A 15,168-nucleotide genomic window follows, 5' to 3' on the forward strand; every position below is an offset into this window, starting at 1 on the left:
GCAGGGAGCCTGTTTCCTCCTCTCTCTCTCTCTGCCTGCCCCTCTGCCTACTTGTGATCTCTCTCTGTCAAATAAATAAATAAAATCTTTAGAAAAAAAATAAAAACATAAATTATGGATATCAGGAAGAGAACAAGAAAATATTATGAACAACTTTATGTCAATAAATTCAACAACTTAGATGAAATCAACAAATCCCTTGAAAGACACAAACTATTAAAGTTCTTTCAAGAAGAAATGGGTATTCTTATATCTAAATAGATAGTTGCCTTTTTTTCTACAAAGAAAACTCCAGGCCAGAACTATTACTACAAATTCATACTAAAGAAAATGAACTTAGATCCATATCTCACACCATAAAAGAAATTAACTCGGAATGGACCATAGACCTAGTGCTCTCTCTTCCTACAAGGATAGAGATCCTATTGGATCAAGACCCCATTTTTATGACAGCACTTAGCCTTAATTACCTCCTTATAGGCCCTATCTCCAAATACAGCCATGTTGAGGTTAGGACTTCATCATATAAATTTTAGAGGGACACACTTCAGTCCATAGCACATAACTGGAGCATAAAAACTGCAAGATGAGCCTGGAACATCTTGCTTGGTGAGAAGTGAGGAAGTTCTCAAAGAAAGAGAAGTATCAGAAATATACAAAAACCAGTTTGAAGGGGATCATAATGACAAAATCTGGAAAAAAATGAGCACGAAAAGAAATAGTATGCACCTAAAACTAAAATAACATTGTATGTTAATTACACTGAAATTAAAAATAATGATAATAAAATTAAAAACACTTATGTCTTAAAGAAAATAAAATGTTACTTGAAAGACTAAAAAGAAAAGAATTAATAAAATAGGGGCACCTGGGTGGCTCAGTGGGTTAAGCCTCTGCCTTCGACTCAGGTCATGATCTCAGGGTCCTGGGATCGAGCCCCGTGTTGGGATCTCTGTTCATCAGGGAGCCTGCTTCCCTTTATCTCTCTGCCTGCCTCTCTGCCTACTTGGGATCACTCTGTCAAATAAATACATAAAATCTTAAAAAAAAAAGAATTAATAAAGTAAAATATTAAAATCCTTTGGAAGAAATAGAAAACAACGAGTCACTGATATAAATAAATAAATAAATAAATAAATGGAAAGTTTGATAAGGAGATATTACATTGTTTCTAAATACCTTCTCCCAAAATACTAATTTCCAAAGGGAGAAGAGTAGCTTTATGGAGGAGAAGGCTGATAGACCCCACTTTAATCAAGTGATCAAAGTTAACATCATTGGTAGCTGAGTGAATAAAAATCCTGTGCCACCTATAAGATGCACTGAGAAGAACATAGCATCACTTCTGTGATATTTGTACCAAAGTTTGATAACCTAAATACAATCATGAGGAAACAATAGTCAAACCCAAGTTGAGAATATTCGACAAAATAACTGGGCTGTCATCTTCAAAAGTGTCAAGATCATGAAAATCAAGGAAAGATTGAGGAAACTTTCAGATTAAAAGAGACTAAATAGACATGACAAATAATGCAACATGTGATCCTGAATTGAATCTTTTTGCTCTGATGAACTCTACTGGAGCAACTGGAGAAGCTTGAATGGGGTAATTATGGCAATTCAGGCAAACTAAGACATCATGCAATCAGCCATTTCTCTAAGAAGTCCTAGTTCCTTTACATGAGAATGATATTTGGAAGCCACAGTCTGGGTGCTGTGTGTGCTCATTACAGTGGAGGTGTCGCTGGTCTCTCAGCACCCAGCCCTAGAGAACACATGCACGTGCTCGCATGCACACATTTCAAGTCCCAAATCAGTGTTCATTCTAGTTTTCTCCCTTTCCGAGTTTGTAACTCCCATGTCCAATAATGAGAAAACTAACTCCGCTAGGCTTGAATCTTAATTTACTTGTTTGATCAATTTCCCTACATGTAACCAATCTCCCATCCCTGGTGGAAGGATCCCTTCCTCACCCCTTTTGAGCTCCAGTGCTGAGCTTGCAGAGCTACCCCATGTGGATGACTTCTTCAGCCTGTCTGGGCTCCAAAACTGCACACTGGGCCACCCCTTAGATCAAAACCTTCCTCATTCCTCTCAAGCTCTGATACCCATGCTGGGATGTCCCCATCCCCATGTGAATATCCTTCTCATTCCTCTCAGGCTCTGACACCCTGCCCCAGGTCACCTTTTGATTCAAATGTCCCCTTCATCCTACTCAGCTTAGGACATGCTGCACTGGGCTATACCTTGCGTGTGTACCATCCTGACTCTCTTGGAGTCTGACATTCTCTCCTGTGTGGACACTCCTTCCTTACTCTACTCAGGCTCCATTATCCTGTGCTACCCACCCTCTATTGCTGTTGCTGTCCTCAAGCTCCGATACTCTGCACTGGATACTCCCACTTCCTGGTGTAGACAGCCTCACTTTGATCAGGCTCTCGCATCCCACTCTGCGACACCACAGATACCTCCCCTCCCCCAGGCAGACATCAGATTTGTTTGGCCTGTCTAATTGTACCGAGTTGTTCCGGAAGGCAAGGGAAGAAGCAGTGGAAAGAGGAAGAAGAATCTCTTATCAACTTTTGGACAACTTCTTCATCTTTGGAAAGTTGAGTCCTGACTCTCCAAGACAGAGCCAGAAATGCAATTGCCTCTTCTAGCCTCCCTTGAAGCTCAGGCACGGATACATGACTCTGCCAACTAGCTGGACCCAGGTGAAGTTTAATTCAGAAGGGAATGACAAGAGAAAACAGAATCTTCTCCTCCCCCTCCTCTTCTCCGTTGGTCACTCCTCTTCCTCCTCCTCCTCCTTCAGTGAGAGTGGTGGGGGAGGTCTCAGCTTCTCATGGACAGCAATGGTTGCATTCAGTTTTCTGTATCATCAGGGAGGCTGGGACAGTGGTGTGTTCCTAGAAAGACCCCGCAGGGGCTTGGAGGCTAACTGTGTAGCCTCTGAGCCCACTTTCCAGCTCTTCTAGAGATTCTTTGAATTCTCTGAACTTTTTAATAATTTCCTTTTCTGTTTAACCTAGTTAACATGGGTTCTGTTGTTTGCAACTAAAACACTGATTTTTGTCTCTCTTATATCCCTGATGATGACACACAAGTATTTGTTGATACAATAATTCTGAAAAACTTCACTTTCATAAGGGCCTCTTCTCCACTGAGTAATGTAGAAAATAAATATTTACTAAGTCAAACACACCGTTTAGTCAAATAAACAAGTTGTACCTAGCGCTCTAGGACTTCAAGTAAATAGGATCTATGAGGCCAGTGATACTGAAATGTCCTTAAAGACTATTCCACACTTCATTATTTTCAAATCAGGAAGGAGTACCTATCAGTATCAGAGAGATTTGCTTTTCCCCCCAAATGACTGGGCCTTTCCCAGGGAAATTCATATTTGGTAGGTTTGAGTTGGGGGCCTAGGAATGTATGCTTTTTTTTTGGCCTTTTTTTTTTTTTTTAAGATTTTGTTTATTTATTTGACAGAGAGAGAGAGCACAAGCAGGGGGAATGGCAGGCAGAACAAGGAACCCCATGTGGGACTCGGTCCCAGGACACTGAGATCATGACCTGAGCCGAAAGCATTTGCTTAAGCAACTGAGCCACCCAGAATTTATGCTTTTTGGAAGCATTCTAATTGATTTGGATTTACCACCATGAAAGAAACAACTGAACTAAAAAGGCATGTAGGCCACAGAGATTGTGGGAAGAACTCTAGGTTGAGAGTGGGCTCAGAGGCTAGGCAATCAGATCAAGAAGTCAGGAAGGGGCACCTGGGTGGCTTAGTGGGTTAAGCCTCTGCCTTCAGCTCAGGTCATGGTCTCAGGGTCCTGGGATCAAGCCTCGAATTGGGCTCTCTAATCAGCAGGAAGCCTGCTTCCCCCACCCTCTCCTGCCTCTCTGCCTACTTGTGATTTCTGTCAAATAAATAAATAAATTCATTAAAAAAAAAAAAAAAAGAAGTCAGGAGAAAGGGTCCAGTGTCAGCTTAGCATCAGTCGACAACCCTCTAAAAACTCGGAATTAAGGTTGCCTCAGAGATAACTAATAAAAACAACTTCCAATGGATATGACTGTATGTCTGTGGAAATAAGTTATAGTGTGAGACTGAAAAATTTGGGAACACCCAAAAGTCCACTTTTGGGGTATAGGAGGACTCTCTGGGGGTAGGCCTGAAATGTGATTGTAACTTAACCTGAGGATTAGGTTACATTATTGTATTATTGTATCCATTATTGTATCCATTCTATTATTGTATCCATTTTAAGGAAAATGTGTCCATACTGAAGAGGATTACTCAGGTTCAAACCAGAGTATCACTGGCCACTTTGGGTGGCCTCTGCACCCATTAAAACTTCCTAGAGATCCTCATAATCCATATTTCTCTCTACTCATTATGGCAGCTGTTCTTTGCAAAGCTCTTCTCACTCTCCTTCCAGAACATTCCGACCCATCTGGCTTCTTTTGCACTTCTCTCTATCCCAAACCTCTGCCTCTTGCCTTCTGAGCCTCTCTTTTCTTTACTGGTGCCATGCCTCTTGTAACAAATCTGATTGACTTTTACATTCTTTATCCCACCCATACCCTAAGTAAAAAAAGGGGGGGGGGATTTTCTTAGAATGCAGAGGGAGGGGAAAGACTGTGAATATATTAATATTTTGTCCCTATCTAAGATATGACTTTGGGGCGCTTGGGTGGCTCAGTCGGTTGGGAATCTGCCTTCAGCTCAGGTCATGATCCCAGGGTCCTGGGATGGAGTTTAGCGTGGGGCTCCTTGCTCAGCCAGGAGCCTGTTTCTTCCTCTCCCTCTGCCTGCTGCTCTTCCCACTTGCGCATTCTCGCTCTCTGACCAATAAATAGATACAATCTTTAAAAAAGTAAATAAAATATGACTTTGTTCGTTAAGGATCTTTAGATACAAGTATCCCAACCCAACTCAAGTTAGTTTAAATCAAAATGAGAACTTACTGGATTCATGGAATCCAAAAAGGAGTTGACAGTCGAGGTACCTGGGAATAAGGGCAACTCTAGAAGCTTAACATCAGATATTTGTGGGTCCTTCGAGAGTAGGGATCTCAACATTTTCCACTGTGACTCACTGAAGAGGAATGGAGACCTTGAAACCTTTCAGTTATTCCCAATATCCAGAGGACAAAAGTCAGTGCAGGCTGAATTATCACCTTACTCCTAAAAATCCAAGGGACAATATGCATGCGTTTGCATATGCAAACATAGAGGCACGATGATGCTATTTGAATTATAATGCATAGTTTTAAAGTCTTATTATTGAAAAATGATAGGTCCAAAAGATCACTACACACAACCACCACAATAAACTAAACTGATAATTATAAGCTCAATAATCGAGAAGCCAAGTTTATAGTAATTTATAATTAATGTCATTTATAATTAATGATCAATGTAATTGAGTCATCAAAACCCACAGTCAATGCTAAACAACACCAATAAAGCACTGATGGTAAAGTGTCATTACCCCAAATTGCAGGAATTCAGCTATCTGGGTGCCTGTGCTGTGAGAGCATCACTTCATTGCCAAGTTGGCCTGGCAGACAGCTTCCCCAGCACAATGCCGAATTGGCGTTCTCAGAACACCCTTCTAACAATCACTTTAGTTTATGAATCCTAAGTTTTAGTAACCCATAGTGACCCATTCGGCAGATTATTAGAAAATAGTCCCTCATTATACATAAAAATTTATGGCAGTATATACTAAAGTCATTTGCAATTTATAGAATATGAACGGGGTTGGTGGGGGGGGTGGCGCCTGGGTGGCTCAGTCAGTTAAGTGTCTGCCTTCAGCTCAGGTCATGATCCCAGGGTCCTGGAATTGAGCCCCAAATCAGGCTCCTTTCTCAGTGGGGAGCCTGCTTCGCCCTCTCCCTCCCTGCTGCTCCTCCTACTTGTGCTCTATCTCTGTCAATTGAATAAATAAAATCCTAAAAAAAAAAAAAAAAAAGAATAGGAACAAGGGCTTGCACTTCGGGTCATTTTTGAGGCTCCCCAGTTGCTCCCATGGTCCTTTGGGAGCCACAGCTCTGGAAATCTGCCGTAATTTCCAGCTACTAATAGCACCTCTTCTTCAGACCAAAATCTCCAAATGCCAAAAGAGATTCAGATTGGCCCAGCTTGAGCCAGGTGTCCAACCTGGAAACCAACCACCCATGGGGTTGGAGAGCAGGGAGGAGGGAACAGGACCTCTTAATAGAAAGCAGTTTGGTTTGTTGGCTCGGCCCCAGGGGTGTGGAGGGCAATTCACACAAAAGAGCACTCCACAGCGGACAGCATCCACTAAAATAACACCAGCAATAAAAACTGAATTAAGATCAGAAGGCTTACACCATGCCTTGGACATCCAAAGGGAACTGGATTCTTTATTTTGTCTCCAGCCTCTAGGTAGCTGGAAGAAAAATCTAGATTCCATCGAAGGCAACAATGGAAATAATACCTCTAGGAAATACTCAGTCTCTCTGTGTGAAAATGCTCAGTCTCCCAGCTTCTGGAGTCTTTTTCCCACTCACCCCTTTTCTACTGCCCCCCTTGGAATCATATGGCGGTGACCTTGGTTTCTGGAGTCTCCAGGGCCTTGTCTCTGGCTCCAGTTATGGTCACTGCTTGCAGTGCTGAATCTGGCAACTAGGAGGATTTGTGATCTGGTCCCTCAGGCTCTTCAGGGCTCTACGTTTCTCCTTGGCAAGCTCAGCTCCACATTACAGTTGCTGGCTAGGTGGGAATCCTTCTGAGCTTCTGTCATGTGCCCTTACTGGCTCCCCAACCCTGGGGATCCCTCCTAATCTTCTCTAGACCCTCATTCTGCCTGGCATAGCTTGGTTCTCATTAGCTATGCTTTGACGCATGAGGTCTCTCTGTCATTAGTGCTTTTCATTCTCTGGATGTTTCAGGTCAGTCCTAATGGTCGTGTGTGTGTGTATGTGTTGTACGGTTTGCATAGTGTGTGTGGAGTGTGTGATGCATGGTGTATGTGTGTGTGTTTGAATGGTGTGTGTGTATGATGTGTGGTATAAGGTGTGTGTGTGTGTGTGTGTGTGTGTGTAGTGGGAGTTTTCTCCTTTCTTTCCCACCTCCTCTTCCCATAATCCCTCGGGACTGAAAGGAAAGGCTTTTATCACTTTCTCTCTGACATATCCCCCGTCACCACAGAGAGAACTTCATGGCTTCATCGATACTCTAAGAGCCTGTTCTTGATACGCTAAAGAGGAAGATAAAAGAATTTTGAGAATGATGCTTACTGAATGCTTGTTATGTCCCAGACACTTTCTAACTACCTCTAAGTGTTACAGTGCTTGGTAGCCAGAGGGAATCCAACTTGTTGAACACGCGCTTTCTGCGTACTAGCTGATTAAATGCTCCAAACAGTCCTCTGAGGTAACTATTATTACTTCCATTTTACAGATAAGGAGAGTAAGTCATAAAGAAATTCAGTAATTTGCTGAAGGTCACATAACAGGTAAATGGAAGAACCTGGTTTGAGCCCAAATAATGTACCTGAGAGTCTGTCATTTTAGCCAGTTGGTGATTATAACTCTCTCAGACAGAAGCCTGGATCTAAAGATAAATGTCTTGCTGAGAAATCTCATTTTAAATGCCAATAGTAGAATATTAATTCTTTATTTCTTTTTGCCTCCTTTGTAACAATTTAATCTTTCCCCTGGCAGATGGGTGCTTAGGGCTAACCACGGGAAGGCCGGCTTTCCTCTGAAAGGCGAATAGAGGAAAACACATTAATAATTTTTCAAAATACTGCCCTCTTGCTAATTATAACGACAGCAATAAGGACATAGAAGCATAACAATAGTAATGTCATGGGGCAAATAGGGATGGTACCCATCTAAGCACTGTTTTGGGAAATGAGTTCTTGGCCAAGCAGGCGTATGCTCAGATCTTCTTGACAAGGGCCACTTCTGAAGTCGTGAGAGGTCCTCAAGGTACTCAGCTCAGAGATCTGCCTCTAGACGATGAGATCCAGCTGCTTGGGGATTCGCTGCTCTCAGAGGACCTTCTGGCCACGTGGCCTCTTGCGTTTCTCACCTACAGGGAGAAGACACCCTGGCTAGGTGCTCTCGAGTCTCTGGCCAGACTGACAGTTACATTTTCTGTGGTGACCAAATAGATGGTGACACAAGCTGCCCCTGGAGGGGACCCCCTATTGGGTTCTAAAAAAAATCGAATCTCTGAATCAACAAGGCTGAAGACCAGATATAGGGAGCTGTGCCTTGCAGGGAACCCCCCCTGGGCAGTCAGGCATTCCTAGTGGTCCCCTTCTCTGTCTCTGAGTCTGGGTTCCCCTAAACAACAAGCCAGAGACTGTCTTCCCTGGGAGTTTTCCTAGAGAGTGCGGGCCAGACAGCCTAGTGAGAGAGGGATGGAGAGACCTCATTCAAAGATGCCCTGCAGGACAGGCCAGCCACTTCCTGGTGGCCTGATTGTGTGGGGCTTATCTACAAAGCCACCTGACAGACATCTCCGAGCTGTCTACCTGGAGGAGAAAGAGAAAGATCTCATGCATCAGCGGCCATCCTTTCTGGTCAGAGGTCTGTCCCTCCAACAGCTGGCCAAAGAGAAGTCCCCAGCATATACAGACAAGGAAGTCACCCCCAGGATGCCAGCCATGCTGTGTTGACAACTGTCGGGTTCAGCATGAAGACAGTCTTAGCTCACAGAGGACCAAGACTACAGGAAAAGACAGGGTGAGGCCAGCCATGTCTGAAGAGGAGCGACAGCAGCACCTACCTTCTTTAGACAGCCACCACCAGCGGTGTGAGCTCAGGAGGGTCACTTTAAGCTTCAGGGCTTCCGATTCCTCATCTATGAAGATTGGGGGGACCAGGGACATGAGGCAGTAAACTCGGTCATTAAAGCTCCTTTTGACCCACACTCCACATAGGACAGAACTTCCAAATGGGATCTGAGGAGAAAGAATGGGCCGGGGAGCAGACAGGCGGGGAGGAGCAGGCTCCCTGGGGAAGGTGCGTCTTGGCGGGGGTGGAGGGGTATGTGAGACAGCTGAGGCAGAAGATGCGCAAAGGCTTAAGGGACGTGGGCACAAGGAAAATTCAGTTTGTGTAGAACTGTAGGTTATCTGGGGATCGAGTGAGAATGACAGTCTCTAAGGGTAGAGGTGATAGCCTAGGGTTGGGGTACCCTCCTTAAGCGGAAGCTGGCTGGGGTCCTCCAGGAACAAGGATGCATTGCGGAACTGCTGGGCAGTGTAGCGAGTAAGGAGGACACCAACACCCTCTAGGAGGGCCAAGAGGAGGCCCCCCATCATGCTGAGTCTACTATGGCCATTGGGCCACTGCGGGCTGCCAGCACTACCCTGGTCAGTTCTCGGCTCGTGATGGAGTTCCAGGGATCTTCTTTGCCCTGTGGCGCACCAGGCCACAGTTGATGGTGGAGAACAGCTTCCCCCCACACACCGCAAAGTTACCTCCAGGCCGGGGGGGCTCGGACCCCCCCAGCGTTGACACTAGCTCTCAGTCGGTGCAAATTTTGACAGGGGCATTGCGGAAGGCCTTGATGGCCTGGAAGATTCCACCGCCAATGAATCCACAGGGAAGGCAATCGACTACCATTCACCAGGGGCGAGGCTCCCGAGTGTACTCGTCCATGGCGCTGGCATCCGGCTGCATGGTCTGGCTCGGCTCAAGCTCTCTTTCCACGATGCAGAAGTAAGGCAAGAATGTGGCTGTCCAGCCAGGCACCATGGTGCTCAGTCCACTTGTCTCTGGCTGGGCCCAAAGGACTAGCTCTGGCCAAAAGAACCGAAGTAGAAATGATGTATCTCATTTTTCAGCTGAGGGGATTATCAACGGTGCTTCCCCCAACTGCCTTCCCTTCCCCAGCCTCCGGAGGCTTTAAGTTCAAGATGGCAGCATGATAGCAGGCCAGGGGGCCTGGATCCCTGAGCCCTTGCCTGGAAGACAGCTGCCCAGGAACATTGTCATCCGACTTGTCACAAGCAAGAAATACATTCGCCTTGTGTTAATCCAATCATATGTTGTAGTCATTGTCATGGCAATTAGCCTATCCTATCTAGGACAGCTATACTAGGAAAGTCCAGGAAGCCGCAGAGCGGAAGCTCAGCTATTTGGTAATCCACAACTTGGGGAAACCCAAGGATGAGTCCACTCTCAGTCTTGGGTGATACTAATTTTATTTACTTACGGAGAGATGACCACGTGCCAGACCCTTTTCTCCACTCGGGGGATGCAATGCTAGGATGACACAGCCCATGGTCCTGTGTGGCTTACATGGAGGAGAAGGATAACAAGCTGACATACTGAGTGTATGACTTGTAGGATCAAAGCATAACTGACTTTGTCTTGCCCTGCCTGTCCGAAGTAAATTCAGTGGTGGTGAGATTTTCGAGCAACAGAAATGTGGGCAGATCTATTTTTTTTTTTAAAGACTTTATTTATTTCTTTGACAGAGATCACAATCAGGTAGAGAAGCAGGCAGAGAGAGAGGGGGAAGCAGGCTCTCCACCGAGCAAAGAGCCTGATGCGGGGCTTGATCCCAGGACCCCGGGACCATGACCTGAGCTGAAGGCTGAGGCTTTAACCCACTGAGCCACCCAGGCACCCCAATGTGGGCAGATCTTGCAATTGTTCTGTCGCTCCTAGGTTGTAGACAGTTCTTCCTCTTTAAGTTGTAAAACAGCCTCAGTTTAAGATCTGGAATTCCTGGCGCAAGATAATAATTAAGTTCTTTGATTTCACCCAAAGGTTGATGGCTTCTGGACTCAGGGAAAGGGGTGGAGCTGGCACCTGCTTTCTCGTATTGCAGCTTCTTCCTATTCTCAAGTTCTCTGGTGTTATTCTCTTTTCAGGTGGGAGTTGTTGCATGAGGGGCAGGAGGGTGTGTGGTAAGGGGACAGAGCGGTTCTTTCCGAGACTGGGAGATTTTGTGTCCCCTGGGCTTGGCAGACGGTTAAAAGTGACTCCTTCTTTGGAGATTGGGAGTTCTTTTGGCCCAGGTAGCTTTATCTTAACTGTGAGGGGTATTTTCTACTCTCCCTTGGCCTCTAGGAACAGCCTTCATGCTCAGCTTCTTGTTGCTGGGATCCCTGCACTTTCTAGAAGCCCCCATTGGGCAGAAATCCAGAAAACCCTTTTGTGATTTTTTTCTCATGGTTCACATTGGTCCATAGGAAATACTCAAGCATCACTGATCCCAGTGGGTTCTGGATGTGTGGACTGAACCCAGGACAGCACCCTCTATCCTCTTTTCCTAGATTAACCACTTTAGGTTTCTCAGGTGAGTCAATATCTGATACCCCTCCTCCCCCTCACCAACCTGAGAGATCACATAATAAGCTGAGTGGTCCTTTTTCTTTCTTTCTTTCTTTTTTTTTTTTTTAAGATTTTATTTATTTATTTGATAGAGACAGAGAGAAAGAGAGGGAACACAAGCAGGGGGAGTCAGAGAGGGAAAGGCAGACTTCCCACTAAGCAGAGAGCCTGATGCGGGACTTGATCCCCGGACCCTGAGATCATGACTGAGCTGAAGATAGATGCTTAATGACCGAGCCACCCAGGTGCCCCTGAGTGGTCCTTTAAAACCCTCTCTCTCCACACTTGGGGGAGGTGGCTCTCCCCATCTTACTGCCCTTTCCCTTGGGTGGAAAGAGCTGGCTCTCTTAGGACAACTCCTCCCAAAGAAATCCTCTACAGATCCCTCCTTCTTCTCTTTCTTTCTTCCTTTCTTTCTTCCTCCCTTTTTCTCCTTCTCCACCTCCCTCTCCTTTTCCTCCTTCTCCTCCTCCTCCTCCTTCTTCTTTTAAAGATTTTATTTATTTGAGAGAGGGCATGAGAGAGAGAGAGAGATCACAAGCACGGAGAAGGGTTAGAGAGAGAAGTAGACTCCCGGCTGAGCAGGGAGCCCAATGCAGGGCTCGATCCTAGGACCCAGGGATCATGATCTGAGCTGAAGGCAAACGCTTAATGACTGGGGCGCCCAGGCATCCTCCTCCTTAATTTTCTTACCTTTTTTTTTTTTTATTAAATATTTTATTTATTTATTTGACAGAGAGAGATCACAAGTAGACAGAGAGGCAGGCAGAGAGACAGAGAGAGGGAAGGAGGCTCCCTGCTGAGCAGAGAGCCCAATGCGGGACTCGATCCCAGGACCATGAGATCATGACCCGAGCCGAAGGCAGAGGCTTAACCCACTGAGCCACCCAGGCACCCCTCTTACCTCTTTTTTATATGCTTAATCTGGCTGAGGGGACGAACAATCATGGAAATGTTCTTGGCAATTTCCTTGTAGATTTTGTAGACAGCAATCTAGCTTTGAAATTCATGTCTATCGTCTCTTGGTGTTTTGGTGGAAACTTCTATTTTAATGTCGGGTTACGCAGGTAAACAAACAAAGAGAAGGTAATTGAAGGCAGAGGCTTAACCCACTGAGCCATGCAGGTGCCCCAAGAAGGTAATTGTAGGTAGTAATCAGCTGCATAAAGAAATGAAGTCGGGGTGATGGGATAGAGAGTGGCCCAGGAGAAGAAGAGCTAATTTAGAATGTGTGATCCAGGAAGGCCCTTAGCTTTGAGAAGGTGGCAATTTGAGCTGTGACCCGAAGGACAAGGAACCTGTTTTGTCAAGATCTGGTTATGTCCTTGGTGAGAGGGGAGAAAGCATTTCAGGCTGTGGGAACAGCAAGTACAGAATCCTGGGTGGGAACAATTTGGCCAGGAAGGCCCTAGGGCAGGACTGAATCAGCAAGTGAAGAGACCATTGGAGAAGCGGGCTGGGCCAGGATCCTGCCGGGTCTCGGGTGTGGCAAGGGCTTGGGATTTCATTCTAATTCCTGGGGAAGCAATTGCAGGGTTTTGAGCAGGGAATCAACTAATCTGATTTATACTTAAAGAGATCAATCAAGGGCATGGAAAGAAATGAGGGGAAACTATTATAAAATAGAAGAGCCTTGGGACACCTGGGTGGCTCAGTTGGTTAAGCATCCCCCTTCAGCTCAGGTCAAGAGTCCTGGGTTTGAGTCCCACATTGGGCTCCTTGCTCAGCGGGGAGCCTGCTTCTCTCTCTGCCTCTGCCTGCCGCTCTGCTTGCTTGTGCTCTCACTCTCTGACAAATAAATAAATAAGAATCTTTAAAAGAGCCTTAAAGAACATAATGAAACAAATGTATAGATCTGAAACCACGCCCTATAGTTAATGAGGTTAAAACTCACCAGCAAGACTCCCACTGACCCCTCTTTCTCTTCACAGAAATGCTAATCTTATCTTTTATTTATTAATTCTTTTTTAAAAGTAGGCTCCCAAGGTGGGGGACCTTGGGAGTCATAACCCCTGAGCTGAGACCAAGAGTCGGACATTTACCTGAGCCACCCAGGTGTCCCTAACCTTATCTTTTAGAGACAAACCATAGGAAGAGCCTAGACTAGTTTGAGCTCAACCACACACAGCGGTGCAGATGATGGCTTGTCCCAGTTACCTCGGCCTCGTTATAATGTCACAATCTTGTCCCAAGGAGGAGCACGAGCTTCATTAACATGACATGGGATGCATTATAGGCATGTGTTCTGCTTGCCTTAACTTGCTGTGAGACCACTCCCCTTTCTGAATATCCATCCTAACCCCAAATAAAAGGAACCCGGGGCACCAGGGTGGCTCAGTCGTTGGGCATCTGCCTTTGGCTCCCGTCATGATCCCAGGGTTCTGGGATTGAGCCCTGCATTGGGCTTCCTGCTCAGTGGGGAGACTCCTTCTCCCTCTCCCACTCCCCTTGCTTGTGTTCCCTCCCTTGCTGGGTCTCTCTCTGTCAAATGAATAAATAAAATTGTAAACACACACACACACACACAAAGGCACCCACTCACACTTGCTCGGGGAGTCAGGGTTTCGGAAGTTATTCCCTGTGGTCTCTTTATTTGCTGCAAATAAAGTCTCCTCTTTGTGATAAATCCACCTGGTCTAGTCTCATGAAAGAGCCAACTCATATTAGTTCAGTTACAGACCTAGTCTGGATCCCTATTCAAACTAGCTGTGAAAGAGATCTTGGAGACAACCTAGGAAACTTGGTATCCGTTGATTTTAAATAATTATTCTTAATTTTGGTAAGTGCGATACTAGCATGACTCAGGTTAAAAGAAAGTCTATATTAGTTTGAGAGGCATAATGCACAGGTGGTTATGGGTGATAGGTCATGATATCTAAGATTTGTCTTGACACATCCCACATGCACAGAAATCAACAAGCTTCCATGTTAGGCGGTGCCTAAGTGGGGGTGTCTCTTGACCCGATGGGGGCCCCCAAATGTGGGGCGATGATCGGCAGAAGCGGGTGGCACGGGGGTGGGGTGGTAGTGGAAGAATTCACCTGAGGCAGAACAAAGGAGCTAGAAGGGTATGGAATCCACCCACGGCAAGGGAGCAGCGGGCAGGACAGCGAAGGAGAGCTGGTCTGCAATGAGGCCGTGGGTGGGGGCCGTTTTTAAAAGGAGAAGATAAGGAAGTATGGCAACAGATGGAGTCCTCCCTTTCTTGGTAATTGTGCCTGGTTGTAAGCAGCCCATTGGTCAGTGTGGGCCTATGGATATGTTGAAGTGGGTTCTCTGATGGGCTGGTCTGTATCCAGCCCTTGGTATATTCCATTGCTCAAGCCTGTTTGCCTAAAAGTAGTCTCTCCATTTTACTTTGCTCTCTCCTTAGGGATGCTTTTAAAAATACATGTTAAACATTACAAAGTAAATAATTCGGCAGTGGTGTGGAGAATGGGTTGCAGGAGCAAGAGGGGAAGCAAAGAGACCAATCAGGAGGCAGTCACCCAAAGAAGGGAGAGAGGGGATGGTGGATTAGAGCAGAGTGATCCGGTGTAGGTGGAAATAAAGACCGAGGTTTTAGAGATAAAGTCAACAGAGCTTGCAGATCCCACGGGAGGGCAATGGTGGTAGCCTGGGCAAGAATAAAAGGAAAGTGACCCAGGGGCCAATGAGAGAGCCCATTATTCCAAACCACTGCTTGTTTTCTCCAATCTCTGCACTAGACCAGGGGTGGGGAAGTGGGGAACTAAAGCTCTCCCAGTTACTTCTGTCTCATGTCAAATTTATACTCTTGGATTTGGGGCTGGGCTGAACCCAAGTCAGCAACTCAACCATGAAGAGCTCGCCA

The 15,168-nt window shown here is 45.8% G+C and overlaps 1 pseudogene; it reads right to left on the bottom strand.

Annotated features, from left to right (window-relative positions):
• Positions 1 to 9,151: 9,151 nt before the first annotated feature.
• On the bottom strand, positions 9,152 to 9,653 carry LOC111142953 (annotated as a pseudogene).
• Positions 9,654 to 15,168: the final 5,515 nt, after the last annotated feature.

The sequence above is a fragment of the Enhydra lutris genome, unplaced genomic scaffold (genome assembly GCF_002288905.1).
Source record: "Enhydra lutris kenyoni isolate GAN:26980312 unplaced genomic scaffold, ASM228890v2 scaffoldscaffold9, whole genome shotgun sequence".
In the NCBI taxonomy this organism is placed as follows: domain Eukaryota; kingdom Metazoa; phylum Chordata; class Mammalia; order Carnivora; family Mustelidae; genus Enhydra; species Enhydra lutris.